Here is a 16560-nt window from a genome sequence, read left to right as displayed (position 1 = left end):
AGAAGGAATGATAGGAAACAGTGGAGCACAATGGGAGATAGTAGATGGTATCGCCTTTTGACAAAGTTTACAAATAGACAGGACTCTTCGAATTCTCTTTTCCAAATTATTAAAATAACAAGTCGTTCGAATATGATAACATTTTCGTGGGCCAAAATGTGCATAGCTGAAATGAATGTACCAAATGCGCTTATTAACAAAATCGTCAGGAATGCAAACTACCCATGGCTTGTCATCAACAGTGCAGCGTTTGAAGAGTATGTTGTTTCTAACCAGATAATAATGCCAAATCTGTGTGTGTGTCTTTTCATGCCATTTGCTTGATGTCTTTCCAAATCGGATCTTTATCTTGTTCATGAGCATTGTCCTTTAAAGATGTGGTAATGAAGTTTTCAAAGGCGACTTTCTGAATGTAAAGAATACTGAAATGTTTCTCGAGGTTGCCTTCTGTGTTACTTTTCTCAAGCCCAGCCGGTGCACGTGACAGTGCGTCCGCAACAATGTTCTCCTTGCCGGGAATGTAGACTATTGTGAAGTGGAATTCTTGCAGAAACAATGCCCAACGTTTTAACCTGTCATGATTTAATTTTGAAGACATAAGAAATTGTAATGCACGATGATCACTGTATACTTTTACGTGCTTACCAGAAAGAAAGAAACGGAACTTGTTAAATGCCCAAACGATAGCTAAAGCTTCTAATTCAGTAACGGAATAATATTTTTCAGATTTTGTTAGCACTCAGCTAGCAAAAGCAATGGTTTTCTAAACAGTAGTGTCATTTTCTATGGATTCTTGAAATAAATGGGCACCAAGACCGACTTTGGAAGCATCCGTGCTAAGGCAGAAATCTTGTGACAGATCTGGATGAGCTAGTATTGGCGCGTTAAGTAGCGATTCTTTCAAAGAATTGAATTCCAGCTGTGCTTGTTCGTCACAGTTCCAAATAGTATTTTTTCCAGTGAGAGAACAAAGTTTTGGTGTAACAAGAATTTGCATATTCAGAAAACGACGGTAAAAATTTAGGACACCTAGAAAACTGCAGACTTGTTTTTTTGTGGATGGAACTGGAATGGCTCTGATTGCTTCTAACTTTTCAGGATTCGGCTGAATGCCTTCGGAAGAAATAATATGTCCCAAAAACCTCACCTTGGACCCACCGAATTCAGACTTTTCCAAGTTAACTGTAATTCCAGATTCTGCAAAAATACGTAACAAACTGTTGAGGATGCGATTATGTTGTTCCCATGACGCTTCTGCTATTAGAATATCGTCCACATATAAGGTGATGTGACGTTTTAAGAACTCAGGTAATATGGAATTTAGCCCACGAATGAATGTTCAAACCAAAAGGAAGTTTCCGAAACTGATAATAAACGTCGAAACAAAGGAAAGCTGTGTATTTTCTACATTCTGGATGAAGTTCGATCTGATAAAAGCTGGATCTGAGATCAATAGAAGACAACACTTTCACACCATTAAAATTTCGAAGAAGTTCCTCTAACGTTTGCGGCCTGTCTGTTTCAGGAATGATGATAGTATTGATTTGTCTCAAATCTAAGACAAGCCTGATCGATCCATTTTTCTTCTCAACAACATGTAATGGACTGTTGTATGAGCTTACTGCAGGCTCAATAATGCCCTCGTCAAGCATAGATTGTACTTCTGTTCTAACACGGTCCCTATAATGGGCCGGAATTACGTATGGTCTAACACCAGATTTAGTATGCTCACGAACACGAAATTGGTATTGAAATCCCTTGATTGCTCCTGTTTTGTGAGTAAAAACTGTGGAATATGCTTGTAAAATCTCAAAAAGGTCCTCCCTATCAGTGTCATTACAATTCTCAATTGTTTGAATTTTATTCTGAATTAACTCATTACTATCAAATGCGCCGTCGATATCATCCCTGCCAGTACTTGCAGATTGATTGTTAGTGTCAAGTTTCGTCGAAAATTCCGAACTGTTGTCTAACAAGGTAAAGCCATTAATTTCCTCGTCATGGTTTGAGAGGCAATCTTCAAATTTCAAAGCAACTGACTTACCTTCTTTCTCTAAACTTATTTCAGCATCTTGAAAGTTTAAGATTGCTTTGTATTCATTCAAAAAGTCTACTCCCAATATAATTTCCGTCGACAATAATGGAACAATAAGAAAGTTCATAGAGAAGCTGTGGCTTTGACAAAAGAATTCTAAGTTGGTTTGTTGGCGTACAGCTACACTTTTTCCAAAGATTGCACCATGTAATTTAATCTTACGTAACGGAAGTGTGGGACAATCGTTCGATATGTTGCATTTGCTGAAGGCTGTTTCACTAATTACTGAAATGTGACTGCCAGAGTCAAGTACTGCCGTAAATTTTACGTCATTTACTGTAATGTGAATCACAGGATATGCAATATTGTTATGTTTTACGTCGTGCTCCTGGAGTAAGATGTCCCTAATGTCTTCCATTTTTACGTAATTACTAGCTACGGCAGCTGCGTCGTCAGTTTCTTAAGTACGTTTTGTGGCTGCCAGCGGTATGAGTCATTGCCTATTGTGTCTTTGTTGGCGCGCGTCGTTATTGGGATTTGGAGACCTAACTTCTACAAATTCACCTTGTCGAGAGGGCCCTGCTCTGTTTGAATCCCGCCAGTTCTGATGCAATTTAGGTCTGTCGTTACGATCATATCGTCTGTCATCATGTCGGTAGATTCCATAGTTTCTTTCTTGTCGGTCGCTGGACCGTTGCATCTAAAGTTATTCTGTCTCCCTTGATAATAATTATTGTGGTTCCCATGTTGTCTGTTTCTCTGATTGTCTATGTGATAGTCATTACTGCGGAGAGGTGATATTTCCCTGTAATTATTACTACTCTGCCACCGGTTGTCATACGGGTGGTGTCTGTTTCGGTCACGATTTACATTGTAAGAATAGACCTGTCGTGTCCAGTTATTGTTTCTGTCGTCACGGAATTGTGACGGATGTGACCTGTAATTGTTGTGCTCCTGTTTTCGAATTCCGCGATTGTCAGTGTCAATTTCCAGTTCTTGTAACAGTCCCTGAAAAGCTTCAATGTCGTCTTTGCAACGTCCTGCCAAAATAATATGTCGTAAATGTTCAGGCAGTTTGATTAAGCAAATGTGGATGAGTTCTGAGGGGCTGCATGGGTTTGAAAGATACTGATTCTTATGCAACATGTCTTCAAAATATTTCATAAGACTGGAAAATTCAGATTGTTCGAAACGTTTCATCATTATGATGCTATGTTTTACTCGGTCTTGTGTAGCTTGAGACCAATATGCTGAGAGGAAGGCATGATAAAATTCTCCTTCACTGTGACAATCGTTAATGACCGATCGCATTCTTACTGCTGGTTCATTCTCCAAGTAGCCACACATAAATTCTAACCTGTGGTCCAATGACCAGTTGGGAGGAAAACAATGCGAGAATTGATGAAGTCATGCTTGTGGATGAATGTCGTTGTCAGAATTCTTAAATGTTTTGAATTTACGTGTAGTAATGAACAGCTTATAGTCAAAATCATCGTGTCGGCGAGTCGCACATCGGTCATTGTTACTTTGTTTCGGCGGTTCCATCTCAAATTCCAATGCGCCTTGCCAATTTCTTTCATAATTTCCGAAGTGTCCTGTGTTATTATTTTGTGGTTGTTCCGTATTTCTATGTCCCTCTTCCCACACTGGAGCGCGAGTGTCCTCTGAAATATGTAATTCTTGTATTACTTGTGCCAATTGATCTTGTACTTCCCGGATTTCTCTTTTGTACTGTGTATTGATTTGATTTTGATTTTGTTTGAATTTTCTATATTGTTCATACTCTTCTGTGTCCGTGAAGGCTACAGGTCTTGTGTCATTCAGATCATCATCTACATTTGTAGATAAGTTAGTGAACTGATCTGAAAGTTCGGCTACTTTATCCGATAGTGAAATTATTTCCTCTGTGTGTTTTTCTGAACCAAGTTTCAGAGCGTCCATTTGTGTTGAAATCGTATCTACTGTGTCCTTTAAGTTTTCCTGAGTTTTTGCAAGTTGCGTAACCGAATCGGTAGACGCAACTGAGTCAATTTTAGCTTGCAAGGTGTCGTGATTTTCATGAACAATGGTTTGCAGTTCTTTTATGGCTGCTTCGTGATTCTTTAATGCATTTTCATGACGCGAAAAAATAGGTTGGAAATGCTCACAAATTTGTGTTTTTACGTCATTACAGGCTTTTTGACATTTTGATTCAATGTTATGTAACTCAGTAGTTAAATCTTCACGTGTTTGTTCAAGTGTGCTGTCTAACTTCCGAAGATTTTGTTCCATTGCATCTAACTTTTGAAGATTTTGCTCCACTGTGTCTAACTTCCGAAGATTTTGTTCCATTGTGTCTAACTGTTGCTGTGTTTGTCTCTGGTGTTGTTCCATTGTGTCTAACTTTTGAAGCTTTTGTCCCATTTGTTGCATTAATTGTAATAACAATGCACTGGTGTCTGAAACATGTTCCTCAGTGCTATTCGGCAATGCATTTGAACCGGCAATATTCGCATTTTGAAAAGCAGAAAATGTGTCTTGACTTATATGAGAAAACGGCGAGGACGCAAAACCTGAATCTACAGTATTTGCAAGATTGTGTCCTGTGATTTCGGATTTCTGAGGCAAGCTGTTGCCGACCGATCGATCGATAATGTTTCCCTGTTCACTAATTGTTGCACTGCCTACACCATTATTTGCAGCCCGCTTCATTTCCCTATGCAAAATTACTACTTTGAACGTTAGTTAATTCATTGCACGGTGACGCTACCACACTGCTTTCGTCTTCACTGTCATTTCTCAGTTTACTTTGGAGCCTAGTATTACGTTTTTCACACGCCATTATTGTCACAATATTTCACACTACAACACAGAAAAGCACAATTTGAAGGGCAAAATAAGAAAACACATTAACATAGCATTGAAAATACACTCCTGGAAATGGAAAAAAGAACACATTGACACCGGTGTGTCAGACCCACCATACTTGCTCCGGACACTGCGAGAGGGCTGTACAAGCAATGATCACACGCACGGCACAGCGGACACACCAGGAACCGCGGTGTTGGCCGTCGAATGGCGCTAGCTGCGCATCATTTGTGCACCGCCGCCGTCAGTGTCAGCCAGTTTGCCGTGGCATACGGAGCTCCATCGCAGTCTTTAACACTGGTAGCATGCCGCGACAGCGTGGACGTGAACCGTATGTGCAGTTGACGGACTTTGAGCGAGGGCGTATAGTGGGCATGCGGGAGGCCGGGTGGACGTACCGCCGAATTGCTCAACACGTGGGGCGTGAGGTCTCCACAGTACATCGATGTTGTCGCCAGTGGTCGGCGGAAGGTGCACGTGCCCGTCGACCTGGGACCGGACCGCAGCGACGCACGGATGCACGCCAAGACCGTAGGATCCTACGCAGTGCCGTAGGGGACCGCACCGCCACTTCCCAGCAAATTAGGGACACTGTTGCTCCTGGGGTATCGGCGAGGACCATTCGCAACCGTCTCCATGAAGCTGGGCTACGATCCCGCACACCGTTAGGCCGTCTTCCGCTCACGCCCCAACATCGTGCAGCCCGCCTCCAGTGGTGTCGCGACAGGCGTGAATGGAGGGACGAATGGAGACGTGTCGTCTTCAGCGATAAGAGTCGCTTCTGCCTTGGTGCCAATGATGGTCGTATGCGTGTTTGGCGCCGTGCAGGTGAGCGCCACAATCAGGACTGCATACGACCGAGGCACACAGGGCCAACACCCGGCATCATGGTGTGGGGAGCGATCTCCTACACTGGCCGTACACCACTGGTGATCGTCGAGGGGACACTGAATAGTGCACGGTACATCCAAACCGTCATCGAACCCATCGTTCTACCATTCCTAGACCGGCAAGGGAACTTGCTGTTCCAACAGGACAATGCACGTCCGCATGTATCCCGTGCCACCCAACGTGCTCTAGAAGGTGTAAGTCAACTACCCTGGCCAGCAAGATCTCCGGATCTGTCCCCCATTGAGCATGTTTGGGACTGGATGAAGCGTCGTCTCACGCGGTCTGCACGTCCAGCACGAACGCTGGTCCAACTGAGGCGCCAGGTGGAAATGGCATGGCAAGCCGTTCCACAGGACTACATCCAGCATCTCTACGATCGTCTCCATGGGAGAATAGCAGCCTGCATTGCTGCGAAAGGTGGATATACACTGTACTAGTGCCGACATTGTGCATGCTCTGTTGCCTGTGTCTATGTGCCTGTGGTTCTGTCAGTGTGATCATGTGATGCATCTGACCCCAGGAATGTGTCAATAAAGTTTCCCCTTCCTGGGACAATGAATTCAGGGTGTTCTTATTTCAATTTCCAGGAGTGTAATATCTCGTCATTTGCAAGCGCAGCTGCGAAATACTTGGTGCAAATCTACATGCATGCCACAACTGTTTTACTGTACAACAATGAAAAACTACAACTACAAAGGAAATTCTCTCTATGATTACGCGCTAGCAATAAACAATAGCTACACTAATTACACAAACTACAAGAACAACATCAGAAGATTCCAGTGGGGTATCCTCGGCTAAGGGTCGACATATGAAACGTCCCCTTAGAACAATTATACATGACCTTCCTTAAACTGACACACAATATTTTTAGCGCAACGCAATCTGACTATCAGTAATTGCTACAAACAATGGCCATGACTAACACTAACCCATACCTTTCACAAATCACTTACCTCACAAAAATCTTTGTTACTCGAACTACTGCAATACGGCGAGCGCCACTACTGCCAGCTAAATAAAAGATTCAAACTACTGAAGGCGCTAACTACTGATAGGCATAGTTAGCAAATGAAAGATTTTGATAGAGAACAAACAATGTATTTACCTTAATAGTGTTGAAAAATCGTAATATACATAGCAGTTCATGACATCCACTGCTGGCGGCTCACCTCCAACTGCGCAACGCTATGCGCTGTTCACATCCAGCTGCCCAACATTACAACGGCAGACAACAATGCAAACTAGCCACAGACTGCACACAGCACAGCTAGTGATTTTCATACAGAGCGCTATGTGGCGTTACCAATAAGAAAACATAAACAGCCTACTTACAGTGTGATCACGACCCTCTGCCCGTCATTTACGCAAATTTGATGACGTGTGTGCAGATGTGGTTCCAGCTTCCTCCAGTACCTACTTCTAAGTCGTCACTTCTCATCAAGAGGTGTTCCGCTGCTATGCGTGCCAACGGTGGATATACCGGCTATTATGTAGGTGGTCTTAACGTTCTGGCTGATCAGTGTATCTTTCCTACCGTGGGCGGATTCCTTGGGGCAAATAACCAGAGAAGCATAGGTGCATCTACAGTGTAGGGTGTGTTGTCACTGTGGAGGGAGCTAGGTTCCCCGAGTGGTGCTGGCTTGAAATGTGCGATTCAACTCTAAACTTGTGATTGCTTGTGACTAGGTAACGGTTATTGGTATATCGCAGACCGTTGTAAGACACCAGGTCACGCTTCGTCATCGAGAGAGTAGCCATTTACGTTTTAAACAAGAGGATGCATTCTAAGACCCCTGACCCAACCCGCACGACGTGTTAACGACGGAGGTGGGGGGTGCATGGGTGAAGGGGGGGGGGGCACACATGCCAACCTGAGTGTGCTTTTAGACGGTTTCCCACTCTCGATTAGGCAAATACTATGGTGGTCTCCGAATTCCAGCTCAGAGAACACGATACACAAACAGTTAAAATACGAAATAAAATGATTTAAATGGCTCTGAGCCACATGGGACTTAACATCGGAGGTCATCAGTCCCCTAGAACTTAGAACTACTTAAACCTGACTAACCTAAGGACATCACACACAACCATACCCGAGGCAGGATTCGTACCTACGACCGTAGCCATAGCGCGGTTCCAGACTGAAGCGCCTAGAACCGTTCGGCCACTGCGGCCGGCAATACGAAACCACACTCAAACAATTGTACTCAAGTCACAGGCTAATTCATACATCATCCCTCCCTTAAAGTGTGTCCACACGATGCCTCTTTCCTCAAGCGCAATCGCAGGCCCATGGGAATAATACCAAATGCCGAAAATTAGTGGAAAGAACGCAAGAAAGGTTGCGCGTTCACGTGTCCGCACGTTGCCTCATTTGCGCAAGCAATCTGCAATGCATCCCCTTCTTTGTTCCCGGGTTTCTGCTGCGTTTACTGTCCGCACGTGGCCTCATTATTTTGGTCAAACAGTCTGCTATGCATCCCCTTGTTTGTTCGGGTGTTTCTGCTGCGTTTATTGTGATGAAAGGCGCCAGGAAGAGAAAACATAAAGGTGAATGTAAGTAAACGAGTATGTAAATGACATAGGAAAAATATAAAGTGACGGCGACGTTTTGTTTGCAAGTTTCAGAGGGAGTTCAGAGCGAAATTTTAGATTTTGTGCTTGAGAAACTATAGAGGTAGTGCTGGCAACAACAGTTCGCTAACTGGTAACCGGCGACTTACATAGCATATCGAAATATTTATTTCGCATTTCAAAACAAAGCTTTTCAATGATTATTCCTGAAACTGAGATATACTCAACGGATGTTTTTAGTTGTTATCTGAAGGTTAATTTTCTTTTAATGCTTGCAAATTCATAAAAAAAGTTTACACAACTTCAGTCACAAAAGATTTCACATAAGTTAACATCCTCTAACTCGACAAATTTGGGACCCTCAGAGACCCCAGAAGACTCTAGAGGTTGAATTTTCTACTTCTGTATTTTTGCATCATCAATGTCCTTCGTTTCCCTTTCTAGTAGTTTGTTTAGGGGAGCTTTTCTTTTGTTCAGATGTCAGCCATCTCAATTGTTGTGCTATTAACTCGCGTTAATATGAAATTCGTCCACAGTTTTCGTATACGATACACTTTTCGTAAACTTGTGAGCTTCTTGTTCCCTGTTTTCCTACTTCGAGACTAACGGTATGTTATTCTTTGCATAATATGAGTGGAGATTTGGTATTTAATACTTGATGCTCAGGGCTTCACAAATCAATTTTCATTCAAATAAACTTCAGGAGTGGCATTCCATACGACTTTCCTCCGCCTGTAATCGTCTTTAAATTTCAGCGTGCTTTCTTTAGAATCAAGCAATGCGCAATTTCGCACGGCCTCCATTTCGAGGAAATTACGCATGCACAGATACGCATGTGTAGTTGCATTGTTGAAAGTGCAAGTTGGAAATAAAAAAGGTCATCGTGTAGATGCACCGCTAGCTTATCTTGACGGCCATCGCGTAAAGGAAGGCATCCCGCAACGAAGTTAGTAAGAAAATAAAATTCGTCAAATCCTGAAACATGAGACGCATTTCGAAAATGGTTCAAATGGCTCTGAGCACTATGGAACTTAACTTCTCAGGTCATCAGTCCCCTAGAACTGAGAACTACCTAAACCTAACTAACCTATCACACACATCCATGCCCGAGGCAGGATTCGAACCTGCGACCGTAGCGGTCGCGCGGTTCCAGACTGTAGCGCCTAGAACCGCATGGCCACTCCTGCCGGCAAGACGCAGTCCTGGACAGGATGTACGATGGGAAGATGAAGTAACACTCTCACCACTAACGCAGCGGTAGTGGAAACCAAAAGATCCTGAGGAAGATCCCAGAAGAGGGGTCGAAACGTCGAACATTTTAGAAGAAACATGACGCGGCCAAGTAACCCAGAAGATTTTAACGTCCATCATATTTCTGCGTGCCCTTTTTTGGGCAGCGCACCACAATATCGTACATGTCTAGAGAATTTATATGCTTGATGTCTGTGTCACTTATTGTGAAGGAGAAATAACAAACTGACAGTCTGGTGTATCTTTTAATCCAAATTCCAGAAATAACCCAGAAGATTTTAACGTCCGTCATATTTCTGCGTGCCCTTTTTTGGGCAGCGCACCACAATATCGTACATGTCTAGAGAATTTATATGCTTGATGTCTGTGTCACTTATTGTGAAGGAGAAATAACAAACTGACAGTCTGGTGTATCTTTTAATCAAAATTCCAGAAATTAATCTCTTATTAATTGTGGTTTTATTCGTTGGACGAAAAATAGGCAATAAAGGTTCGCATAACTGCATCAGATTAACTTTATTTCGAAAGCAACCAGTTTACGTTACGCAGCATTTTCCTGAAATGTGAGACAGGTGTCAGTGACGCGCAGTTGATGAACTACGCATCGCATTGCACGTGATGTGTAGGTCTGTGAGTTTTTCATTGGTGTTCTCCACTATACAGCTGGAACAGATCTATCTGTCGTGTTAGCCAATCGTATCATCGTAGTGTTACAGACAGGCAACGAGAAGAAAAACAGCTTTTCTGGAGCTCTGCAATATGCACGGATTGCAGCAGCCAGTTTTAGCAAAGATGGCGGTCAACAGAATTTGAACTATCAGTCGATGCAGTACCGTTATACTGTAATGATCCAGTTCCAGTTTGCGCACAGCTGCATCAGCAGATGTTGCTGACACACGGGTGAGAAGTGCTGCGTTGCCAAACGTTTCTGTCGGATTTCTTTCCGAGCCTATTCCTAACGCGCCTAATTAGACTGCGACCGATATGCCATCTACCACAGTCCTAGGAACGAGTCAAGGCACGTACTGTGGTCAGTGGCTCCTCACCGCAATTGCCTTCACATAACCATAAAACTAAAAAAGGCAGAAAAATAATCCAATGCTCATGCAAACGACTGTAAAATTATTTAATGAGTTGGAAGATAATACGTGACTTTTTTGCTTTGATGACCGAAGAGAAACTAAGTACTGGTCGCCACATGTTCAAACTAAGATGCGAATTCAGGCAAGGAACTAGCATTCCTCAGATGAAATAAATACAAGTGCAAAATGCCTTACGTAAATAAACGTGCAAAATCAGGTAACATATAGAGTGTTAAGGGTGTAAGTGCAGATACTGTCGTCACTAGTACCTTAATATGTATTCGCTTCAGTACGGCCGGCCGCGGTGGTCGTGCGGTTCTAGGTGCTGCAGTCCGGAACCGCGGGACTGCTACGGTCGCAGGTTCGAATGCTGCCTCGGTCAAGGATGTGTGTGATGTCCTTAGGTTAGTTAGGTTTAAGTAGTTCTAAGTTCTAGGGGACTGATGACCTAAGATGTTAAGTCCCATAGTGCTCAGAGCCATTTGAACCATTTTTTGAAGCTTCAGTACGTTTTTGTTTTTCTCTGCGTCTGACAGTCTTCTTGCAAATGCGTCACATATTTTACTATCTGATCTTTATTGCACGGTCATAACTGCACCACTAAGTGGGCCACACCTGTCAGTGTAGACTAACCATTTTGCATCCAGATCCTCACACGTCAGCGCCTGAACTGCTGCCTGGGAGGAATAAGAATTAATGGCCTGTTTTTGCCACGTGTGTCTGGACGTATTGAACAGCCCAAAGAACTACTTGTCCTAACAGCTCTAATCATCCGCAAATGAAGTACACTGATTCGACAGAACACTACCATTACGGACCTACTACAGACATAAACCCGTCTAGGCGGTGGCAGCTTCACTTGGCGAGGAATGACTGCTTGTCAGACACACACGTATGGTGGATGTAGTATCAGTAAGCATGCTGTCCATGTGTAGAATGGGGAGGATGCGCCATCTATCTGAGATTGACCGAGGGCAGATTATAACAGCCCGGAGACTTGGCAAGAGCATTTTGGGAACTGCACATTGTAAGGCGTCGTGATCTCCTGACCTTCATTGCTTACATATTACGTCCCCACAATCATATTCTGCACATCAAGACGCTTCATTCGAACCCAAACTCGGTAAGATAAAGTCAATGTTGTATGAATTCATATAAACGATATGCAAATAACAAGTAAGCGCACTGGGGTTGAAATACTCGAGGCTGGCGTACACACATACATTCCAGACACGATGGTCACAGTAGCTTTTAGTTCAGGAGAGAAACCCCACAACAGGACGCCAGTCCCTTCAGAGGACGACCTAGCCTATCTATGTCGGTGGGTGACCGCCCATGGAGCGGACAGCATGTGCCCAAGGGAAAGGAGGAACGACCCCGTGTTTGGCTACATTGTTTGGGAGCCGCCAGCCTACACATTCTTTACTCATAGCACGCAGTTTCAGAGATTTTCACAGGGAGACAGCATACTAAAGGTTTCTGGATTGGTCACCTTAAACGAAACGTCACTCCCCCATTTTAGAAGAGCAATGCTGGTTGGCAGACAATATTTCTGACGCCTTGAGCTGAAGGAGTAATGGAAGAGACCGAAAGATATACCCCTCCACATCTGGCGTGGAGAGGGGCCATTCCGTTGTCGCTCTTGGAGCCGGAACACGTAACGAGAGTGTGCGCGCTCGTATGTGTACTCAGAGAGAGGAACAAGTCTCTCCTCAGTACTTCACTGGGAGAGCACCTCTGTCGAGAGCGAATCGAAGTGCGACTCTATATTGAGCCCTTGCTATTAAGCGTTGTTCACTGTGCTGGTCGACACATTAATTGTGCGGTGTGAATGGGCAGAGTTATAGTTAATGCCTGCGAGCGAATTTTTGAGTGGGATCGCTGTGGACTGGTTATCTGACCGGTGTACCACGCCAATAGTTAGACTAGGGGTGAGTAGGAGTCCTTGACTTCATGAAGGCGTAGGGAGAGTTTGATTGGCGAAGGTCAATCCAGATAGGACGAGAGTTTTATTATTTGTCAGCAGCGAGCGGCGCGGACAGCACTCATCGTAGCTTACGGTATTGTGCGCTACAGCTCTTGCGAGCCCCATATTTCCTCCACAACAGTACACTTCTCTGCATTTCATATGCAACAGCCTCGACCATACCTAGCAACATTCTAACGGATAATTATTGAAGCTGAGTAGGCGCAGCTCTCAGCCATTCTGCCAAGTCAATAACAATCTTAAACTTTGTATAGAAATTTCATTAGCGAATCCTATCCTTGTAGTGTTGGCAGAAGAGCCAACACTGTGTTTCTAGAGGAGGCCGAAATGCACGCGTTTAATTACACGCTGACTGGCGTGAGGTCTGGAACAGGACAATATCTTGAAAATTGCAAATAAAGTACGTAGATGATGTAATACTTAACTTTAATCCACAATTGTAGAACACAACTCTTGATGATACATGCTTCACATAATAAATATCAATTGAATACGGCGCCTTGTTAGGTCGTAGCAAATGACGTAGCTGAAGGCTATGCTAACTATCGTCTCGGCAAATGAGAGCGTATTTGTCAGTGAACCATTGCTATGAACGTTGGCTGTACAGCTGGGGCGAGTGCCAGTACGTCTCTCTAGACGTGCCGTGTGGTGGCGCTCGGTCTGCTATCACTGACGTGGCCGATTTAAAGGCTACCACCTAGCAAGTGTGGTGTCTGGCAATGACACCACAATCCTTAAGAGGTAACTTCACATTCCAAAAAGAATCTGGAAATAACTTGTTCAATTCAGTACTAAAAGTGCCATTGTGATTTCTCATAACTTTTGAAAAATAAATAATAATTTTTGTTAGTTTCATGTTTTTCTTACACTAACTAGCACTACTCCAGTACCCAAGTATCCCACTAGTTACGTAAGAATTTTTGTGAATTTTTGTGTCATTTCCTTACAGCGGATGACTCCAGAAGATATTTATTGCTGAAAGTTTTTCAGGCATTTCTGTTTAGAACGTTAGGAGCGTCTGTCTGACTTCTGTAGTAGTGTGGGGGTGGCATTTGCATCTTGCAGGAGCCACAGGGTAAAGGGTACATCTCAGTTTAATCCGTTGCGCAGAATGACAGAATAGCACCCACACGCTCACAAAGGTTCCCTCTGCACCTCAGGGCGCGAAGCTACAGTGCACGTCGGAGTTCATGCTTACCGAACTTCATCTCCTGGAAGCAGCACCTCCGGTCTCAGGCACGGTCACACTACAACTGGACTACTTACTGCCCCTTTGTCCATTATCCACCCGTGGAGGGCGGTTAGCGCCTACAGGCGAAAAACGGGCGCGCACCTGAACTGGCCAATCAGGGGGCCGGACTCTCCAGGGAGGCGACCTCGTGACGTTAAAATCGAGCAGAAATAGCAGTTACAAAGTTGGTAAGGCAGGTTGGGGAACTGAGAACCGGAGAAACTTCTACTGAACGTTAGACGACGTCACGTGCTACCCTGGCGATCGGGAAAAGGGTGGGAAACGGGAAGCCATCATGGCTGCTAGGAAGACTGCTGCCATCGCCCATAAATAAAGAAAATTCCTAGCATCAAGCTCCTCTCACAGATCAGTGGAGACAAACTGTAAACATCGTCAAATAATTTAGGCAACCCACAGAAATTATTAACAGGGCCTGAATTATTATATTTCTGAATACCTGAATGCTGGGATTAGAAATATGAAATACGAGCACTGAATGGTGAATGAAGTGCACGCCTTTCAACATATCAGCAGTTATACACCTTACACCCCGTACGCAAATGCAGCACTTGTCTCACCAAATTTGTGAACGGTGTGGTGTCAATATTCCCATCTTAATATCACAAGACGAAGTGTCATTACTTTGCACGTCGGTACATTGACGGCAGCAAGCGTAGAGATTCGCTCACGGCGGCAACCGACGGGCGGCAGTGAGTTAGTCCTGTCCGTTGTAGGTGTTACGGTGCTCGCTTATTTCCCAGTCCGTATCGATCTTAGTGCTGAGTTTTCACTCAGACGGCGCTTTGGCGTTAGGCGGTTGTTTCCGTGTGTGATGGCTGGCCGCAGCTTAGCTGGAGGCGCGTGAGGAGAAAAGAGGTGGCTGCCTTGGCGTGGAGACATTTCGGCTCAGCTGGGGTTGTTTGTGTCTGGACGCCGAGTGGGGCCCGATGGGAAGACCGGACCGTGATTTTACGGTTAATAGTGTGGACAGCGGCGTGGTGTGACGTTTAACTTGATTCGCAAGGGGAGCAAAATCTCGCCTGTTGGAGTTTGTCGAACCTGAGTTCGAATTACCTTCTACGTGCGGCGGGATATCATTTCGTCCTCCTGTTTCTCCGTCGCTGGGATGGCTAGCCTCGTTTAGCATCCCATGGATGTATATCGGTGGGGTACGCTGCTCTCCGTACTCTACTAGACGCTGGTGATGGAAGTGCGTCGTTCAGCGGCACGTTAGTCGGGGTGCTTTATGTTTGCTCTTCAAGTGCATAATCTTCGATTGGCACTCCTTTGAGTTTGCCTTGCGAAGTTAGATTGGAGTTTATTGTGTCTTGTGGTGCTTCCGCTTTCCGTTAACGAAGGTTGAGCTTGATTCGGCACTCCGTACGACGCTTGGCACCTCAGCAGGCGGGTCGGAGCCACCTTCGCGACTAAACGGAAGCCTCTGGACTGAGAGGTCTTGTGTTTTGCATGTTATTCATAAATTGTTGTTTTGGTATTAAGTTGGCTGAGGTTTCTTATGGATTTCCCGGCATTTTGTCTCTTCTCCGGCCCGGGCTAGGTCTCGATATTTTAAAAGTCTGTCCTTGTTTTGGCTTAGTTCGATTTTGGTTTACTGCCTGGTGGTTCTGGTAGTACGCCGGGTCGTTGTGGTTGTGTTGCATTTCGTATGGGGCTGTGTGCTCGGAGCCGTGGAGTACCATTCGTGTGAACTACTTCACTGGGGAGTACTGATCGGGCCATTCTTGGTCCTCTGCTATATGAAACGATTTTATTATTACTTTAAAGTAACATTATCCCTTAAATGATTTAATTCTTCTTGCGGTAATTGCAACTTGGGTACTGAGAAATTTAGTAGTGTAATTACGGAAGATTTAATAGTGGCACATACCCCTTTACCTGTTTCGTAATCTGTTAATTACCGAAAGACCTTAAGCTCATAGTCATATGATGTGATTTTCTTAAATTATTGTATTTTTATGTCATGTTATTGTTTTTTTTTTTTTAATTTGCAGATCACTGGTGTACTGTTCCAAGTATTAAAATGTTTCAGGTAGCTATTACTTGGGTGGAACGCGCGGAACCGTAACGGAGAGAGTAGTTGCGTGCCTTACGTTCAAAATGGTTCAAATGGCTCTGAGCACTATGGGACTTAACATCTATGGTCATCAGTCCCCTAGAACTTAGAACTACTTAAACCTAACTAACCTAAGGACAGCACACAACACCCAGCCATCACGAGGCAAAGAAAATCCCTGACCCCGCCGGGAATCGAACCCGGGAACCCGGGCGTGGGAAGCGAGAACGCTAACGCACGACACGAGATGCGGGCCATGCCTTACGTGTCCGTTGCTGGGGTGGCCTGGTGTCCGTTGTTTCTTTTGGTTTGTGTTGCCTCCTCCCTTGCGGCCCCGTCGTGTTCTTCTCATAAACATTTCCTTCAAGACATTTTAGTTAATTTTATGCTAGTATTATTTTAATTTCTTACATTGGTAAAATTGTGCGGCCTTCATGATGCACACTGTTTGTTATAGCGGAGTTGATGTGCCATTGTAATTTCTTAAACTCCATTGTGTGTGCCTTTCGTGATACATATTGTTTGTCATAATAGATTTGAGTATGGCAATTATAATGTCTTATATATCTTGATGTGCGTGTGTAA

Source organism: Schistocerca piceifrons, chromosome 5, assembly GCF_021461385.2.
Source record: "Schistocerca piceifrons isolate TAMUIC-IGC-003096 chromosome 5, iqSchPice1.1, whole genome shotgun sequence".
Classification (NCBI taxonomy): domain Eukaryota; kingdom Metazoa; phylum Arthropoda; class Insecta; order Orthoptera; family Acrididae; genus Schistocerca; species Schistocerca piceifrons.
This window is presented reverse-complemented; position numbering follows the sequence as displayed.